General features: G+C 42.7%; 1 protein-coding gene and 1 pseudogene across 11 annotated transcripts in view; one reads left to right on the top strand and one right to left on the bottom strand.

The window, feature by feature from the left end:
• Positions 1 to 21,095, bottom strand: part of LOC126284608 (rabphilin-3A-like) — a 971,947-nt gene that overhangs the window by 771,189 nt on the left and 179,663 nt on the right. For 8 of the 11 annotated variants that reach the window (XM_049983667.1, XM_049983659.1, XM_049983658.1 and 5 more), the window contains exon 2: positions 4,648 to 4,728. The gene's annotated coding sequence lies outside the window, so the exon portion shown is untranslated. The remainder of the gene's footprint in view (positions 1 to 4,647; positions 4,729 to 21,095) is intronic. The other 3 variants (XM_049983661.1, XM_049983660.1, XM_049983663.1) reach the window with 1 other exon arrangement.
• Positions 741 to 858, top strand: LOC126285552 (5S ribosomal RNA; annotated as a pseudogene).

Raw genomic sequence — 21,095 nt, 5'->3', positions numbered from 1 at the left:
ATTCTAGGGTTGATAATTTACACAGGCTGGGATTACTATCTTCATAAAGCGGTAATTTCATCGCCATCTAGCACAAGTAATAAACGCTGCATTTCCGAGTTTCCATAAAAAAACACGCTTGGTTCACATTCACCCAATGTTCTCTCTCAACGCACACTTTGCAGCAAACCACACGTAACGCTGCTCGAAGGTGGAAATAAAACTAATGGAATACGAAGTTTCGTGTGTTTTACTACTGCCCCTTCTAGGAAAGTTTTTTGCAGAGTGCTCGTAGACGCTGTAAATACGATTCCTTCTTAGAAATTTAATTGATGTCACAAATTTTCCCTTGCATGCTTTTCAAGTGTTTTACGGCAATATTAAGAAATACAGTGTACTGAGTATTTGCAGTGTAAATAATGTAAAAATTGAAAATATTAAAAAATGTCTGAGTAAGGACTCGAACTCTCAACCTTCGGATTACCGTCCTGTAATCTTTCCATTGCGGCAACCGGTATCTGGAAACTAATACAAACGGTTCACGCCAGACCAGACAAGACCAGCACCAAAAATGCGAATTTCTCTAAACGCTTGGCCATCTGGAACGCCCACTCCTGTCACCTGGTTTTCTGGTCAAGTCCTGCATATTCCATTAATTTAGACGAAATCGGTGATGACGAGTAGGCGCAAACCACTTGTGAGACGGAAACCAGAGACGTCACAACTGTAATGTTTTTAAGCAAATCGCATCACAATTAGTGGGCAACAGCCTTGCCGCAGTGGATACACCGGTTCCCGTCAGATAACCGAAGTTAAGCGGTGTCGGACGTGGCCGGCACTTGGATGGGTGACCGTCCGGGCCACCATGCACTGTTGTCCGTTTTCGGGATGCACTCAGCCTCGTGATGCCAACTGAGGAGCTACTCGACCCAATAGTAGCGGCTCCGGTCAAAGAAAACCATCATAACGACCGGGAGAGCGGTGTGCTGACCACACGCCCCTGCTATCTGCATCCTCATCTGAAGAAGACACGGCGGTCGGATGGTCCCGATGGGCCACTTGTGTCCTGAAGTCGGAGTGCATCACAATTAGCAGCGGCCGCCGGCGGCGCCTACCTGAGAGGGACACTTGTTGTATACAGTAAGCGTCACGATTAACAGCGAAAAGTGCCACGGGTGAAAATGGAGGAAGGAGACGGAGAGAAGCAGATTAGCGTTTTACGTCTCGTTGACAACGAGGTCATTAGAGACAGAGCTCAAGCTCGGATTATGGAAGGATGCAGAAGGAAAGCGGCCGTGCCTTTCCGAAGGAACCATCCCGGCATTTGCCTTAAGCGATTTAGGGAAATCATGGAAAACCTAAATCAAGATGGCCGAAGGTGGGTTCGAACCGTCGTCCTCCGGGAATGCGAGTGAAGTGTGCTAACCACGCGGGTGAAAGTGTACGAAGGAAATGGGAGAAGAGGGGGGAGGATGCAAATGGTAAGGCGTCGCTTGAATAGATTAATGTCCTCGAACCAACTCTGTGTACAGCCTTGGTAGAAACGCGTTCCTGGTGCCCCACATTCAAACAGGCGGCGACTCAGCTCACATCATACCGTCAATCGCGCCGCATTGATCGGCGGAGACCACGTGACGTCCGTTCTTCAAACACTTGTGGTCGTCTTGAAACATTGTCTCTGCGATGTTGGAGATGCGTCCCAGTTGCTGCTGACCTCGGAAACCTGTATTATTGCGTAATCTCCGATACGCTAAGGCCCGTGCGTAGTGCACCGATTCTCATCAAACGTTCAAAGTCGGTTATCTCGTGACGTCCTCCATGTTCACTACACACCTCTCTGTCACTGCTCAAATATCGTGTCTATATTAGCGCCATACGCATTTTCTAGCGCCGACATTCAGACGCCACCCACGGTACGTCTTAAAACGGGACATCCCTTTCCGTCACTTAATCTGACCATTCAATTTAAGATAGTGTCAGTAGTCTATTTCTTCCTCTACATGGATTCTCTGCGGATCACATTTAAGTGCCTGCCAGAGAGCATTGAACCACCTACACAGTAATTCTCTATTATTCCAATCTTGGAAAGCGCGTGGAAAGAAACGAACATCTATGTCTTACCCTGCGAGACATGATTTCCCTTATTTTATTATGACGATCGTTTCTCCATATGAAGGTCGGAGTCAAGAAGATATTTTCGCATTCGGAGAAGAAAGTTAGTGATTAAAATTTCGTCAGAAGATTCCGCCGAAACAAAAACGCGTTTGTTTTAATAAAGCCCACCCCAAATCCTGTATCATGTCAATGACACTTTCCCCTGTTTCGGTATAATGTGAAACGTGCTGCTCTTCTTTGAAATTTATCGATTACTCCGTTAATATACACATATCAAAAGAAGTTTTGCATCACCTCGGTTCCGAGAGTTTCGGAACCTGTACAGAAAATTGGAATAGAGATTAATATAAAAGTCAATTCCGCCCATTTTATTGCTCATGAAAACCACATACTGCGTATTGTACACCATACAGCGAGACCTTCAGAGATCATGGTCCAGGTTGCAGTACACACCGCTGCCTGTAATACCCAGTAGCACGTCCTCTTGTATTGATGCATGCCTGTATTCGTCGTGGTTTACTATCCACAAGCTCATCAAGGCACTGTTGGTCCAGATTGTCCCACTCCTCAACGGCGATTTGGCGTAGATCCCTCAGAGTGGTTGGTGGGTCATGTAGTCCATAGACAGCCCTTTTCAATCTATCCCAGGCATTTTCGATAGGGTTCATGTCAGGAGAACATGTTTGCCACTCTAGTCGAGCGATGTCGTTTTCCTGAAGTAAGCCATTCACAAGATTTGTAAGATGGATGCGCGAATTGTCGTCCACGAAGACAAATGCCTCGCCAATATGCAGCCGATATAGTTGTACTGTCGGTCGGAGGACGGAATTCACAATCGTACAGCCATTACGGCGACTTCCATGACCATCAGCGGCGTACGTCGGGCCACATAACCCCACCCTAAGACAGCAGGGGACCTCCACCTTGCTGCACTCGCTGGACAGTGTGTCTAAGGCGTTCAGACTGACCAAGTTGCCTCCAAACACATCTACAAAAGATTTTCTCGTTAAAGGCATATGCGACACTCATTGGTGAAGAGAACATGATGCCAATCCTTAGTGGTCCGTTCGACATGTTGTTGGGCCCATCTGTACCGTGCTGCATGGTGTCGTGGTTGCAATGATAGACCTCGCCATGTCCGTCGGGAGTGGAGTTGCGCATCATGTAGCCTATTGCATCATGTAGCCTTAACACAACGTCGTGTGGCAGCACGAAAAGCATTATTCAACATGGTGGCATTCTGAATCTCCTCCATGCCCGAACAACATCGCTTTGGTTCACTCCGAGATGCCTCAACACTGCCCTTGTTGAGAGCCCTTCCTGGCACCAAGTAACAATGCGGTATTGAAGGTCTACGCGTGGTTGAACTACAGACAACACAAGCCGTGTACCTCCTTCCTGGTGGATGACTGGAACTGATTGGCTGTCAGACCCCCTCTGTCTAATAATCGCTGCTCATGCATGGTTGTTTGCAGCTTTGGGCTAGTTTAGTGTCCTCTCTGAACAGTCGAAGGGACTGTGTCTGTGATACAATATTCAGAATCAACGTCATCAACGTCTATTTTCCACAGTTTTGGGAACCGGTTGGTACAAAACTTTTTTTGTGTGTAGTAAGGATTGGAGTCCACGCAGCAGTACAAAAACGGACGGACAAACTTAGTGTAAGCTGTAGATCTGTTTTCTAAGTGTTGTGCGAATAAAACTGAGTTTTTGGTTTTCCTTCCCCCACAACATTTTCTATGTATCATTTCCAATTTAAGTTCTTCGTAATTGTAATTCCTAGGTATCTAGTTGAATTTACGGCCTTAGGTTTGATTGATTTATCGTGTAACCGAAGTTAAACGTATTCGTTTTAGCACTCATATGGATGACCTAACAATTTCATTATTTAGGGTCAATTACCAATTATCTAAACCATTTTGAAATTTGCTTTGGTCTTCTGATTACTTTACTAGACGATAAACGGCAACATCATCTGTAAACAACCTAAGACGGCTGTTCAGATTGTCTCCTAAATATAAATAAGGAACAGCACAGGGCCTGTAACACTAGATTGGTAAACGCCAGAAGAAGCTTCTGTTTTACTCGACGACATTCTGTCAGTTACTACGAACTGTGACGTCTCTGACAGGAAATCACGAATCCAGTCTCATAAGTGAGACGATATTCCATAAGCACGTAATGTCAGTTCAAGTCGCTTGTGGGGCACAGTGTTAAAAGCTTTCTGGAAAGCCAGAAACACGGAATCTGAAGTACCTTGTCAATAGCACTTAACATTTCGTATGATGAAGGTGGCAGTTGTGTTTCACAAGAACTATATTTTCTATATCCATGTTGTGTGTCAATAGACCGTTCTCTTCGGCGTAATTCATAATGTTAGAACACAATACATTCTCCAAACTCCCGATCCGTGTCGACGTTAATGACTGACTTAAAAAATAAGGTACTGTATACAACCTCCAAGTCTGGGCATCTTGTGGTCAGTGCTGCACCTACTTATAAAAATATAGCAAGCTGTAGCATCGAAGTAATTCTGTATAGTCTTTTACTTACCTCGTGGAGGTGAGACAGATCACGTAGCAGGAAGAAGGCTTTCAGTTGAACTATGCTTGCGAACCGTATGCTTCCTTTCTGCTGCAACAGAAACGTAAGTCAAAACATCGTCTTTGTATGAAATAACAGTTTTTCATCTAGTCTAATAGCCACCTACATTTGTATATCATCAGTCTCTACAGGCAAAGAGGTCTTTGAATAAAAGAGAAACAGCTGTACGAATACCCTGAGCTCAGAGGTAAAACCAGTCCCAAGCAAAGAAGGGAAAGGTGGAAGATGGAAGGTGTATATTGAGGCGCTATATAAAGGATCTGAAGACAGTATTATAGAAATGGAATATGATACAGATGAAAATGAGATGGGAGATATATTAAGAGAATAATTTCACACGGCACCTGATAAGCCTAAGTCGATACAAGGCTCCGGGAGTAAGCGACTTTTCGTCAAAGCTGCTGACAACCTTGATTCTTCCATCTGGTGTGCAAGACGTTTGAGGCAGGCGCAATACTCTCAGGCTTAAGAAGAATGTAATAATTCCAATTCCAAGGAAAGCAGCTGCCAACAGATGTATTACCTAACTATTTAATAAGTCACGGCTACAAAATACTATCACGAATTCCTAACGAAAGAATGGAAAAAAACGGATAGAAGCCGATCGCGGGAAAGATCATTTTGGATTCAGGAGAGATGTAGGAACACACAACTCAATACCGAGCCTGCGACGTATCTTACAAAATAGGTCAAGGAAAGGCAAACCTACATTTATAGCGTTTGTAGACTTAGAAAAAGCTTCTGACAATGTTGACTGGAATACTCTTTGAAATTATGGAGGTAGCAGCGGTGTAATTATGGCTATGTAAAACTTGTACGGTAATCAGACCACAGTTATGGGTCGAGGGGCATGAAAGGGAAGCACTGGTTGAGAACGTAGTGACATAGGGTTGTAGCTAATAGCCAATGTTATTCGATCTGTACATTGTGCATGCGGTAAAGGTAATCAAAGAAAAATTCAGAATGGGAATTCAGAGAGAATAAATAAAATTTTCGTGTTCGTTGGTGATACTGAAATTCTGTCAGAGACAGCAAAGGTCTTGGACGAGCGGTTGATCGTAATGGGCACTTTCTTTAAAGAAGGATATAAAATGAACATCAAAAAAAGCAAAACAGAAACAACGAAATGTATTCGAATTAAATCATGTAATGCCAGGGAAATTCGATTAGGAAACGAGACACTTAAAGTAGTAGATGAGACTTGTTATTTGGGCAACAAAAGAAATTACGATAGCCGAAGAAGAGATGTTATAAAATGTATATTGTCAGTGGTAAAAAAAGCATTTCTGAAGAAAAGAAATTTATTAACATCGAATATAGATTTTAGTGTTAGGAAGTCTTTCCTGAAAGTATTTGTATCAAGTGTAGTTATAAACAGAAGTGAAGCATGGACGATAAACAGTTTAGACTGGAAAATAATAGAAGCTTTTAAAAGGTCGTGCTTCAGAAGAATGATGAAGATTAGACGGGCAGATCAACTAAGCAATGAGAAGAAAAAAATGGTTCAAATGGCTCCGAGCACTATGGGACTTAACATCTGGAGTCATCAGACCCCTAGAACTTAGAACTACTTAAACCTAACTAACCTAAGGACGTCACACACATCTATGCCCGAGGCAGGATTCGAACCTGCGACCGTTGACGTCACGCGGTTCCGGCTTCGCGCTGTTCATTAAGGCTCTGATAAGAACGTTTGAGGATGCAAAATATTATTATTAAATCTATTACAATCTCAAATCTTCTCATAATTAATCAATCTTAACGAATTAAAAAAAAACAATTTAACTGTGCAGTTCGATACAATGACGACACTCGAAAATATGCGTGCGTTTCTCTCCAATAGCACAACCTAATTTCCTAAATTACGGTTACACACCGTCTCCTCCTACGAGAGGTAAAGCGTTCATCGATCCTCATCCCTGACTGCTACTTAATATTTTCTTACAAATCTATGAGATAATTTCTAACCACAATGGTTGGCGGAAAACAAGATGCAGTCCTGACTGATCTCCGTATACTAGATTAGCAGGGGAGAGTGTTGTGTACCTCTCAGACTTTCGCCTTTAGCCAGTCCTCTAGTAGAAGTCTAATACATTTCCCTTTTGCGTAAGCTGAAGTCACTTTCTGAAATTACAAAAATTACTTTAGAGGAGTATTGTTTTCCAGATGTGAAAAATTGCTCCAAGGAACAACATTTTCACGTACCTAGAAGCAAATATTGCCAACCACCTTGGCGCACTGGAAACACTGCTTCCCGTCAGATCACCGAAGTTAAGCGCTGTTTGACTGGGCTACTAGCACTTGGGTGGATGACCATCCGGTCTGTCGAGCGCTGTTAGCAAGCGAGGTGCACTTAGCCCTTGTGAAGCAAACCTAGGAGCTTCTTCATTGAGAAGTAGCGGCTCCGATCTCGTCAACTGATGTACGGCCGGGAGAGTAGTGCGTTGACCCCATCCCCCTTCATATTCTCATCCAATGACGCCTGTGGATGAGGATGACACGGCGCTCGGTCGGTACCGTTGGGCCTACCAAAGCCTGTTCGGACGGAGGTTAGTTTAGTTTAGGGACAAATATTCTATTCAAAGGTAAAAGTGTTGCAATTGAGAATATCTTGTCAGTACTAATTTAACGTCTATTTACTACATTATTAGTCTACTACACTACAATAATCAGTAAGTGAAACCAAATTAAGGAGACGTATCAGCAAAAATCAGGTAAAAGATAAAACATTTTGAAATAGTAGCTACTGGCAGTTAACACACATTTTAATTTTGGAAATACGGTGGTAAGACACAAAGGAATTGATTTCTTGAGCTGATAGAGAGCAGTGATTTAAATCAATTGGGAAAGTTGTTCCAGAATGGGACTCGAACCCGGGTCTCCTGCTTACTAGACCGATGTGCTGACCACAGCATCCGGGCACAGTAGTTATCGGAACATCATGGAGTGCCCCAGTACGATTCACGTCAGTCCCAAACTCTCACCTCATCCACACATTACTGTCGTAGTGCCCCTTGCGCATCATCCCCATCACTCGCTGTACTGTGCCGATTCCCGCATGTGTTCGAGCGTGTGTGCATCCGCACTGAAGTGATCATTGGCCGTTCTCACCTTAATCATATATGTGGTGTCTGTTGGACTTTCCCATTGATTTTAATCATTGACCACGGGCAGCTAGCATCCTTAATTCATTTGTGTCTTGATTCGTAGTGGCTGCAGGTTCAAAATTGTGTCAGTTTATTCGAATGTGTCCGAAAGAACAGACTCTGCATATATAGGGCGAGGACGGCCAATAATCACTTTATTGCGGATGCACACCATGCTCGAACTCTTACAGAGGTTCGAGTCCTCCCTCGGGCAAGGGTGTGTATGTGTGTTTGTCCTTAGGATAATTTAGTTTAAGTAGTATGTAAGCTTAGGGACTGATGACCTTAGCAGTTAATTCCCATAAGATTTCACACACATTTGAACATTTGATTTAACTCTTACGGGAATCGGCGAAATGCTGCGAGTAATGAGGATAATGGACAAGGGGCGCTACAACGGTAGTATGCGGATAAATTGAGAATTTAGGTCCGACGGGAGGAATGCTAGGGTAGTCCGCTCAGTTGCGATGACCGCTATGTCTGGATGCCGTAGTGCTCAGCACATCTGCCAAGCAAGCAGGAGACCCAGCTTCGAATCCTGGTCCGGCACACTATTTAAATCAATACCCACGGGTAACTGATGTTATTAATTCCTTATTGTCTTTATTCTCAGTGGCTGAAGGATCAAAATTGAGTTTGTTCTTTTGGACATGGGCAAAAGAATAGACACAGCACATATAAGGAAAATTATTCAGTGCGTAAAGAAACACTGTTCATTTGCAAGTATCATATTTTTCATGGCGAAAAGACATTCAGTTTCAGGGTACAAGATGGTGCACTATCGACGAAGTATTACTTAACTCGAAAATGAGAGCAACTTCCCGCGAAAGGCAAAGTCCCGAGTTCGAGTCTCAGTGCGGCACATAGTTTTAATCTGCCAGGAAGTTTTGTTACTTAACAGTCCACACGTTACGTAAATATTTTTAAAAATATACAGAATCTTACACATCATGACACTGTAACTGAAGATCGTAGAATTAATAATATGTTATAGAACAGGAAGCTAATAGACAACGAGATCTTAGAGAAAAGGAAGTTAATAAACGGCGTGAGCTCAGAGAACAGAAATTCAAGGAGGATATTCTTGAAGCTAATAAAAATATCTTTACGAAAGCTACTCATGACTTAGAGGGTACAATTAAGCAAAGAGATGAATTTTTTTGTTTCAAAATTAGAACAGTTAACTATACGACTAAAAGCATCTGAGGAGAGAAGCGATATTTTACAGGATTCTGTAACCACTTTAGAGAGTTAAGTCAAGGAAATGCGTGATGATCAGTCGAAGGTAGTCGAACAGGTCAATCAAATAGCCGAGCGAGTAGAAATTCTACAGATAAAGGGACAAGAGTATATTGAAGAATACCATAGTAAGCAATCAAATAAAATTGGAAGTGAGTTTTCTGCTTGGTTAGATAACACAGCTGGGGAAGTTAAAGTGCAAATGCACGAAGTTATCGAGTCTGCGTGTCAATAGGCAAAACAAAACTCAGCGCGAGGCGACAGCGGTCACGAGTTAGAACAACTGAAGCCTGAATTTACATCTGTTAAAGATAAAGCAATCACTGAATTACCTCGATGGCAGGAACAGGTTGATAGACGAATGTCACTTATAGAGGATGGGTCAGCACAACCTAGAACGTATAATAGGTATTCTGAACACATCTGTATTAAAGATTCTCCAGTAAAAAAGAGAAATAGAGACGTTATAATCATAGTTCTAATAATATTGATGAGTCACATAGACGTGATCGTGAGTTTGATCGAAGGGGATATGTTACATCTACGAAAGTAGAATACAATATCTTTAAAGTGAGACAGTTCCAAACATCTACTAATGATAAGAATTCATTTCATCCTATGGTATTTATAAAAAGCTTTCATAACGCATTTCACAGATCGTGGAAAGAACGTGATAAAATACAATTTATTATTTCCAAAACCAGTGGTGAGGTATCACTTTGGGGATTGGAAGTAGCTGAAGACTGTCATTCATATAAAGAGTCTGAAAGGTTATTTGTGTCTAAGAATTGGTCACAGAGCCGTCAAAATAGACTGCGTAATCAATAATGTCCTCAAAAAAGCTTTAATATATTATACAGCTCGTAACTATGTAGAACAAGTAATATTTAAAAACGCTCCACAAAACGCAATCTCATCACTTAACAGCAAAAAAGACGGTAGAAAATGCTGGAAACTGTGGCGAGCTCTAGTGCGCCGCCCTTAGTGTGATTCTGAAATCGGTCACTACCCTAGAATACCGACCAGGAAAGGTCATATGGTCGTACGTACACTATCGTCGATGTACAACATTTCTCCCTGCAAGCGGTAGACGGAAAAAATGTTCATAAGCTACAGCAAAAATATGGCTCCGCTTTTCGTAATTTTTGCACTGAGAGGCTTGTGATTTATGCCTTAGATTGTTATGTCGTCACAGTGTCAGGTGATTATTTCATGCATACTGATGGGATAAGATTCTGATTCTGATCTAATTACTTCCTTCCATTTCTTGGATTTTGCTAACCACAGCTGTCTTGGCGTGAATAGCAATATATCTGCGTAGCTCTCATCACTTGATTTCCGAGTTCCTTTCTATTGTGTCTTCCACGAAAGACTTCCTTGTTGTTTGACATTCATTAATTTTTGTGTTCATATTTCTTCAGCTCCTGACTGCATTGTTTGTTAACTGGCCTGTTTTTTCATTTGATATTATGTCAATACAAGACTCATATGAAATCTTTAATTTAATCTTTTTTCCATTGCTTTGTAGTAATTAACTTAGTCGTAGAACTCATTGACTTCAGGACTTACACTTCTGTACGTGATTGATTTAGTAACGCTTTGAGAAATTGTGATTATTACAATATGCATCAATTACAGTTTCTTGTATTTGTTTTTCATTTGTGTGTGTAGCTTTGGATCGGTAACTTTTCTTCTGGACACACTGAAATGAGATCTTATCATATTCTCTTTCGTTCGGGGGAATACGTCCTACTGAAATGTTTTGGTTATTGAACTGATAATCAGAAGGGCGCACATTGATAGCTTATAGGAGGACGGGGGGGGGGGGGGAGAAATAGACCTGAGGGTATGGAGTATTTTTAATATTTTGGATGGCCAATGCGACTTTTAAATAGTATTACAAAGTAACACTTCCTACCCAATTACAAACCCACGCAATACCAACTTTTAAATCATTTTCTTGAAAGTGAAACTCCTGACTAGGCTAATTTTCCTTTTCCCTGAGTGGGCAGCGGCTGTCCCCTTACTGCTGGGCATGGGCGCACTTGGACAGTCATAAGGTAACATATGGAGGGCTTCATTTCGGTATAGTTGTCCGATAACCACTTGGCACCTTACTAGGTCATGCAAAGACACACACATACACATACGACGTCCATGCCACTTGTGAATAAATGAATATATCTATTCTTAACTATAAACCAATGTTAAAGTTACTTAATTCCCATTCCAAAAACAGCCTCTCCACGAAACCATCTTCAGGTAATGTTTGACTACCGTTATCAGAAAAGAGTAAAGAGATATGGGCAGGTTTGCGTGGAGTAGGTGACAGAAAGCATTCTTTTAGGTTTATAGTAGACTCGAAGGTTCCATGATATGCACAATATTAAAACTTCTGATCCAGTCGTTTTCTGAGGCTCTGCTAGCAAATTTTTGGCGTCTGCTCGCTGCCTGGACTGCAACGTCGTCTGGAAGCTTTACAGTACTGTGATGGTAACAAAATTTCCCATTAAAACTGTTAATTTTTCAATTGTCAATGTCATCAACAATTCAATAACAGCAAGCAGTTCCAGAACTAAATTTAAGACACTCATTGGCGAACTGGAGAGACCTGACATTACTGCAGGAGCCACTGCAAAACTCTCTTTGTCCCCTACACACTTTTAAGAAACATGAGTAATAAATTAATTTAGAAGTCATTTTAATGCATGAACATTAATAGAAACTGTCGTTTAATTTATTGTAAAAGGTTGTACAAGCTCACTCATTCGCCCTGAACCGAACAAAACGTGACAATTTTCGAAAGTAAACACAGTTCTGTCAGCCAGACAAGCTGTCAGATTCAAATATCTCACCCTATTTATGTCTTACGCCATTAAGAGACACTTCCCACGCTCTGATTGGTTAAAATCCAGACACGTTAATGGTGGATGCACGTCCTGTCATATTTAGACATAAAATAACGTTATGACATAAAAATTACAAATACGAATACAAATACAAACAAATATTTGAGACGAGTTTGATCGTGGTCTGGATGTTTGTCGCGTATCCGGTGGAGGTCATATAGAACATTTGTAAAAGGGAAATGAAAACTTTGATCCTGAACGTAATTGTGAGAAATGCCGCAAGATTGCAAGTCCATGCATTAAATTCGGATGATTCTTCTGAAACCAAAAACTTAACATTCTTATGTGTCATTTAAAATTTGCCCCATATTTCTATCTTTGCTCAGATAGACGATTTAATCGAAATTAGATTAAGCTTTCTGTGTCACCATGTAACATTATTGATCTAGTTGTTAGCTGCACTGACTACAACGAACTCAAAAGTTGAAGAGAAGCAGTGGATCCGAAGTAAAGGCGTTTGTCGTGGGATGGAGTCCCATCAGAGTCTGCATATGTCGCTTCTAAATGTACCGGTAAGCCCTACCCAAAGCTGGGCAAGTCTTTCGAGTCCCTCTCCCACTCCCAAACCTTCTACATCTATATCCATACTCCGCAAGCCACCTGACGGTGTGTGGCGGAGGGTACCCTGAGTACCTCTATCGGTTCTCCCTTCTATTCCAGTCTCGTATCGTTCGTGGAAAGAAGGATTGTCGGTATGCTTCTGTGTGGGCTCTAATCTCTCTGATTTTATCCTCATGGTCTCTTCGCGAGATATACGTAGGAGGGAGCAATATACTGCTTGACTCTTCGGTGAAGGTATGTTCTCGAAACTTAACTAAAGCCCGTACCGAGCTACTGAGCGTCTCTTCTGCAGAGTCTTCCACTGGAGTTTATCTATCATCTTCGTAACGCTTTCGCGATTACTAAATGATCCTGTAACGAAGCGCGCTGCTGTCCATTGGATCTTCTCTATCTCTTCTATCAATCCTATCTGGTACGGATCACACACTGTTGAACAGTATTCAAGCCCCATTTAATCGATTTATTATTATTTTTAAGCTTTACTGTTCATATATATATTTATTGAGGAGCGGGGTGTATGGCTCACGAAAGTAAATACTATGAGAAATTCTACACCATGTGCAAATGTTGGCTTCAACACAGACTCACGGTCTTTTTTTTTTTTTATGGACGCCCCCTCTTATTCCATACACAATCAATAACACGAGACATCACAGTAGTAATGGCGTTCGTTGCATCGCAATAATTCGGTTTCATGTAGAGAAAATGGAATGCGAATTTGGCGCATGAAATGAACTAAACGCGTCGCTATTGCACTACTTCCAGCGTGGAATCGCGTCTCACAGGTTGCTCGCAATTACGATGTGATTGACGAGCTACAATGCGACAAACACTGTACTTACGTATTGCCTAGTACACTGTCAGTACGTAGACAGGGAAACATGTCCGACGTCCAGTCGCCCTCAGTGAAAACAAGGACACGGTTTACTTGTAGGTGCTTTACTGCACTTTTCGACAATACTACAATGGACATAACGATAACGAAATACCGATAACCACCGGCCAGAGTAAACAAAATCAATGGCTGTCAAAGGGTCGCACGGAGAGACACATGCTACTTGTAGACAATAGTAAATGCCACGTAGATCTTTAATGACTGCGACAAACGTACAGCAGTATCAAGCAAAGGCCGGCCGTGGTGGCCGAGCGGTTCTAGGCGCTACAGTCTGGAACCGCGTGACCGCTACGGTCTCAGGTTCGAATCCTGCCTCGGGCGTGGGTGTGTGTGATGTCCTTAGGTTAGTTAGGTTTAAGTACTAAGTTCTAGGGGACTGATGGCCTTAGAAGATAAGTCCCATAGTGCTTAGAGCCATTTGAGCCAGTATCAAGAAAACAAACAGACGTCTTCTCTGTAATACACAAAATGTAAGTCTAACTTGACGTTCCCGTGATTTGTAAACGTGGCCTACGCATAAAGCGGCGATTGTGAACGCCGTTGATATGGAGGCCTTGGTGTACCGCCACGTGATATGCGGGCAGAGGTCGCATCACCCTTGTTCGAGGGTTTCCCATTTGTCTCTCAGTTTCACAAATACTTGCTTAAGTGTTTATTGCAGCGGCCACCAGAACAGCTACCTCCTCTGCATCATGTGTTATGTCTCTGCTTCTGGTCCGCGTTCGTGGAGACAACCACCTTCTCGTGCGAAGCTTTCCAACAATATTCATGAAGGTAGGACGGTTCGGATGGCGTATGTTAGTGTACCGCTGAGCATACGACTGTGGCACAAGTTTGCCATTTTGGTGACTTTCACCTTACAGTAACATGTCAATCGTTTCCTCATTAGTGAATACCATGAAAAACAGCTAGAGCGGATGGGCAGGTAAATTAATATCACGATTACAACAGTGGCATCAATTGCAGTGTACAGCATACGGGTGCCATGTACCTGTTCGTACTTCAACATATAGCAACCTACTTCGTAGTGACCTGCTCCCACACACAGTGTCACTTGCGGCCGGTTCCAGTACACAACTGCAGAGGCGAAGGGCTGAGCTGGGCGGTGTGACGGGACAGCGTTCACTGGTCGGTACTGTTCCGTAGTCTGCACGTAGATAAACACAATGTGCACAGAGGACATAGTTATATACATATCAAAGTTTGTGGCAAGAATCCGTGTCATTACTTTCCACCCTCACGATAAAACTGAAAATGAGAGTATTTACGCAAATCACATCGCGATTATCAGGAATGTGTGGTCACGCTTTCATTGCGGGAAGTGCAATAGCGGCGCGCTTCGTTCATTTCACGTGTCAACTTCGCGTTCCAATTTCTCGGCATGTAAATGACGTATTGCGATGCAACCAACGCCACTATTATTGTGGTTTCTCGCGATACTGTTTGCTTATGAAATAATATGCGGTCCATTAAAAAAAAAAAAAGAAAAAGCCTAAGTTTGTCTTGAAACCAATATATGCACGCGGTTTAGAATGTGTCATAGTATTTACTTTCGTGAGCACCTGCTGTACATTCATACACGTGAAAGCCATTTGTCAATATCTATTGTGGTTCCAGAGATAGTGGTGAAAAGTTTATGAGGCACATAGATATTTGAACTTTTCAGTTACAACGACAACTCGGTTGTAATGTGGTGATTTTTGTGGTACGGCAATATACCTTGTAAGGGGAACACATCTTTTCCTTGATTAACCTCGTATATAATGTCGTTTACAGCCTCAGATAACAACAAAATTTTTCAAGAACCAATGTATTGCAGAAGGAAATTTGCTGTCGTAATATGGAAACCTGGCATATTATTCTCTCTGCCGTTCCATCAACAGCAGGTGTAGTACAGACTCTCCACTCATTGTTACCCTTGCCCATTCATACTACAGTAATGGTGACAATCACATAACTCGTCAACAGTAAACGTGATTTCAGTGCCCATATCAATTTGTTACAAAGTGCACGGCTTTTAGAACAGCATGGCTAGTAAAAGAAAAGTGATTTATGAAGTTGACAATGGCGCTAAAAAGGTTGACGTGCGTCGTTCAGTTTGGTCCTGCTAATTCCAAAGTCCAAACGATTTGGAAAACAAGGACAAAATTGTTACAGTGTTTGAACAAAATGGACCTAAAATTAAACGGTTACGAAAAGTTGAACGGAGCGACGTGGCTGAAGAGCTGCTTAAGTGATTTAAGCAACAAAGAAATATCAATGCACCAGTTACTGGAATTCTCCTTATGGTGAAAGCGGAAAATCTAGTCAAGAAATTGAAAGAAGAGGAATTTGTGTGCATCAGTGGCTGGTTTGACAGATTCAAGCAACGTCACAAAATTACTTTTGGCAATTTGAGCGGTGAAGCCAACACAAATGCATAAACAATCCAACAATCTTTCTCTACCATGTGGTCTATAATTCTTGAGTGACAGTGACATCTCTAATGCAGATGAAAGTGGCATTTTATTTAAGCTGACAACTGAAAAAACCGAAATTGAATGATGAAAAATGTGTTGGTGGGAAGTTCTAGAGAAAGAACAACATTTCTGGTTTGTGCTAACTGTTCTAGGCACTTCAGTCAAGAACCGCGTGACCGCTACGGTCTCAGGTTCGAATCCTGCCTCTGACGGATATGTGTAATGTCCTTACGTTAGTTAGGTGTAAGTCGTTCTAAGTTCTAGGGGACTGATGACCTCAGATGTTAAGTCTCATAGTGCTCAGAGCCATTTGAAACATCTGGTTGTGCTAACACAGATGGAACTCAGAAGAAAAAATTACTCGTGATAGGTAAATCAGAAAATCCTGGGTGTTTTAACCACGTAAAAAAATCCACCAAAATCCATCAGAACACTACAATGCTAATAAATATCCCTGGTTAACCTCTGAACTCTTTGAAACTGAAATAAGGCAATGGGAACGTGAGCTTAGAAGTCATAAAAGGAAGATACTGGTTCTTGTTGACAACTGTCTAGCGCATTCTCTTCTCTCCGGTCTGGAGAAGATTACACTTGTTCTTCTTCCTGCAAATACGACAAGCCTACTGTAGTCAATAGAACAAGGAGTAATTATGAGTCTGAAATGCCACTATCGTAATCTCATATTACTGAAAATAATACAGTGCATTGAGAAAAAGCAGGATGAGTACGATCATATGCATTATCAGAGCTTGGACCCGGGTTACTGTTCAAGCAATCAAGAACTACATTGAAAAGCCAAAAGTACTAGTACACCTGCCTAATACCGAGTAGGTCCCCCACGAGCACGCAGAAGTGCCACAGCACGACGTGGCATGGACTCGACTAATGTATGAAGTGGTGGTAGAGAGATGTGATCTATGAATCTTGCAGGGTTGCCCATAAATCCGTAAGAAAATGAGCGGGTGAAGATCTCTTCTGAACAGTACGTTGCACTGTATCCCAGGTTTGCTCAATGATGTTCATGTCTGGGGAATTTGGTGGCCAGAGAAAGAGTTTAAACTCAGAAAAGTTCTCCCGGAGCCACTCTGTAGCAATTGAGGACGTTCAAGGTGTCGCATTGTCCTGTTGTAATTGCCCAAGTCCGTCGGAATGCACAAGGGACATGAATGGAAGCAGGTGATCAGACAGGATGCTTAAATACGTGTCAACTGCTAGAGTTGTATCTAGACGTATCAGGGGTCAAATATCACTCCAACAGTGCGCGCACCACACCATTACAGAACCTCCACCGGTGTGAACAGTCCCCTGCTGACATGCAAGGTCCATGGATACCCGAGGTTGTCACCATATCCGTACACGTCCATTTGCTCGATACAATCTGGAAGGAGACTCATCCGACCGGACAAAATGTTTCCAGTCATCGACAGCCCAACATCGGGCAGGTGTGGCGTAAAGCTTCATTTCGTGCAGTCATCAATGGTAAACGAGTGGGTCTTCGGCTTTGAAAGCCCGTAAGGCTGATATTTCATTGAATGGTTGGCACGATGGCACTTGTTGAAATCTGCATTGAAATCTGCAGCAATTCTCTTCGGTCATCGTTGGTCCTGTTCTTGCAGGATCTTTTCCCGCCCGCAGCGATGTCGGAGATTTGATGTTTTACCGGATTAATGATATTCACGGAAATTCGTGAAATGGTCGTAGGCGAAAATCCGCTCTTCATCGCTACCTCGGAGATGCTGTGTCCCATAGCTCGTACGCCGACTACAACACCCCGTTCAAACTCACTTAAATCTTGATAGCGTGCCATTATAGCATCAGTAATCGATCTACCAACGGCGCCAGACACTTGTTTTGTTATATAGGCGTGGTCGACGGCAGCGTCATATTCTGCCTGTTTAAGTATCTCTGCATTTGAGTACTCATGCCTATACCACTTTGATTTGGCACCTCAGTGTATTTCGGTCAAAGGGGAGTCACGACTGAAGGAATAAATATCACCGAAACTGTAGACACGATCGATGACACTGATTGCCTGACGCTCTCTGCACTGGTGCCAGAAATCAGCTGTGATCGGATCATAGGCTTTGCTGCCCAAAGGAAAGAAGGTGGTCAACTACAGCAGCAGATGACGGTTCCATTGTGAAGAAGGCAAGAAAGGATCCATGTCAAACAGCGGGTGCAATTGCAACCATATTTAATAGGACTGCAGGGCACGCAGTCTTTCTGTCCACAGTGCTACGGCGACAGGATGTGTGGTCTCTCTGCCCGACAATCAGTACGTTGTGTTTCGTTATCACCAGAAAATCGGCGACATTGTTTGCGATGATGTCAAGAACGTAGGTACTGAACCAACGAGAAATAGGATCTCCTTCTCCTCTCGGATGAGACCGTGTGTGAGTAGCGATTCTGGACGTAGGCTCATAAGGAGAGAGGTGGTAACACGTAATACACTGAAGAACACTGTCGAGCATGATCGTTACGGTGGTACACTTATTATGGGGTGGGTATTGCATGGACATAGTTATCTCCAAACCTTTGAAATCGGTACTGTGACCCTGCACTCTTCCCCCTGTGCGTCTTTTCAGGAGTGCATTCAGCCCTGATTCATATTTATGGATGACAAAAAGCGACCGCATCGAACAGCGCTGATCGAGAACTTGTTGTAACGAGAGGATATTCGGGAATGGATTGGGCCACCCGTTCACCCTATCTAAATTCCATCAAGAATGTGTAGGATGCGATGGGAAGACGTAGTCCAGCGCGTCCACATGTACCAATGACCATCGACCAGCTGTCAACCGTGCAGGTGCAGAAAGGGAACGTCATACAACCAGCACTCCTCACCGACCTTGTGTCCAGCATGAGAGCACATGGCAGAGCATGCACTGACGTCCGTGGGAATCACACACCCTGTTAATAATCATGTCCCGCCTTTTGTAAAGTCCGGGAAATCATCTTAAATTACGGTAACTTCACTGTAACTATTATCTTTGAACGAAAGTTTTATTTCTGTTTGTCTCATTGCTTATTTATGATACTTCGTGGTATGAGAAAACTTAACCAAAACGTAAGGTAAGCAGAGCTCAAAGGCTGCAGGGAGTGAAAGCGTATTGTTCACTGGTATATATATATATATATATATATATATATATATATATATATATATATATATATATAAAAATCACAAAACACAGTAAAATTTTTTAATTTTTTAAACTCCAGGGCTGAAGGGCCCCTTAACCTTCACAACTAATGTCAGAATGACAACCTTAAGATTCAACATAAGGAAATAATTACGGTCTGAAGGACCCAACACTTTCATTAATTATTGACCAATACAATAAGTTACTGAAGGGAATCACTTTAATCATTCGGCCAGAAGGGCCAATCAAATATAACCGCAAATGCTGTTTTGATAATGCTACAAGAATGCAATACCAACAGTTAATTTACTTCGTCCAAAGGAGCAGTAAAGACCAAAAGACAAATTCATATACCAAAGTTTTTTTTAATAAAACAAGCTAACAAGATAAAATTAATAACCAGAAAGAGGCAGTGACGTCGCCACTCGGCCTGAACATCAGTAGTAATAAATATGTGAGAATGGTTGAAGTTAGTGAGTTAGCACTTAAAACCAGCCCGTGCTCCTCACCACTAGGAAAAATTTACAGTCAGCTGTGCTAGGAGTGCCTGCTTTAGCAATATGACACAGACCAGCAGAACAACTAGAAACTTCACCAACGTGGTGAATCGTCTACATAGGGCATGACAGCAACTCTCTGCAACACATAAAATAAAGATAACTAAACGTTGAAACACATGGTTCAAAATATAACGCCTATCTAGGCAGGAACTGTTAATGACGACCACTGGCCTTCGTAAATCTTCGACGTAGTAAATGTGACGGCCAGTACTAAATAATAATACCACTCAACAGATTGTAAAATACAAGATCGTCATTGCACTTGGGTCAGAATAAAATTTCAACCGCAGATAATATTTTAGGCTCGGTTATTAAGGCACAGAGAGTTCTGTTCAAGTGATAGTTACACTTGACAATATAACAGCAGATCATTAAATCGGGATTTAGGGCACGCCTGAGCCTACTAAAATTGCGAGACACCATGGCACACGGCCTTAGAGCAAAACACACCAGACGACACTGGCAGAAATTGAGTGGGACACATCAAGAAATTCTCACTGTTAGTCCAGAAGGCAGACAAGCATTCGGCGACAGGTTGCAACCAGCACCAACTCGAGTTATGTCAATCGCCTCAGTTCCGCCATAGCAACGTGGACACGCCGCATCAACAGTTGCCACGCCGAGCTTTGCCACGCCGAGCTTCCGTATCACACAGCCTGTCCAGAACGACTGCCGCCGTCCCGAGTACACACGCTCGTACCAATCACGTGCGTTCACAGGAAGTCACACCACCTTTCCCGCAACATTGCGCTGCCACACAACCGGAAACTCAACTCCCCGTCTCACTCCGGCAGCAGCACTCGATACCCTTTTCGTCAGCAGGTCTCTCCACAGAAAGCAGCGCCCTCCGAAATTTAAAAGCAAACGGACCAATCGTGGCAAAGCAAAGCCAAGGCTCCGGAAGACGAAACACCACACATAGGAAAAGATGAAGATGGTACGTTTCAATTTCTTTCAGTAATCAATACCACATCGTAGCAGTCATGTCTATGTATGGTCCAAATTTTATTTAGTTATGTTACTTAGTAGTAAGTTTTGGACCCATCCTTAGTTCTCATACGAGCTGAGTCTCGTTCTGGTACCATTTACAAGATGGAGGTTACTTTCTGCAAGGAAGTGCTCATCCCGGGAGGCTTGTTTCGCTAAGGAACAGCTGTCTGCTACATACAATCATATAGAGTCTGCTGTATACCCAGCCATATGATACAGAGCACTATCACGAGAGGATGCATCTAATCATACACGTCGTGGCGCCATACTGAGTTCTGTCCTATAGTAGTCCAGATGGCACTCACAATCTGGAATCAATTTATGATTCCACTGCAATGGGTCTTTTCATCCACCGATAGTGATGTCGCCTGCCACCAGGTGTGGGAGGGGGGGGGGGGACACCGGCATCTAGAAATGCTTTTTTGCTTTCGGCAACCATATATCCGATGCAAGATAATTCCGCGTATCGCAGATGAACGTGAGCACACCGCCGCA

The sequence above is a fragment of the Schistocerca gregaria genome, chromosome 8 (genome assembly GCF_023897955.1).
Source record: "Schistocerca gregaria isolate iqSchGreg1 chromosome 8, iqSchGreg1.2, whole genome shotgun sequence".
In the NCBI taxonomy this organism is placed as follows: Eukaryota; Metazoa; Arthropoda; class Insecta; order Orthoptera; family Acrididae; genus Schistocerca; species Schistocerca gregaria.
This window is presented reverse-complemented; position numbering and strand designations above follow the sequence as displayed.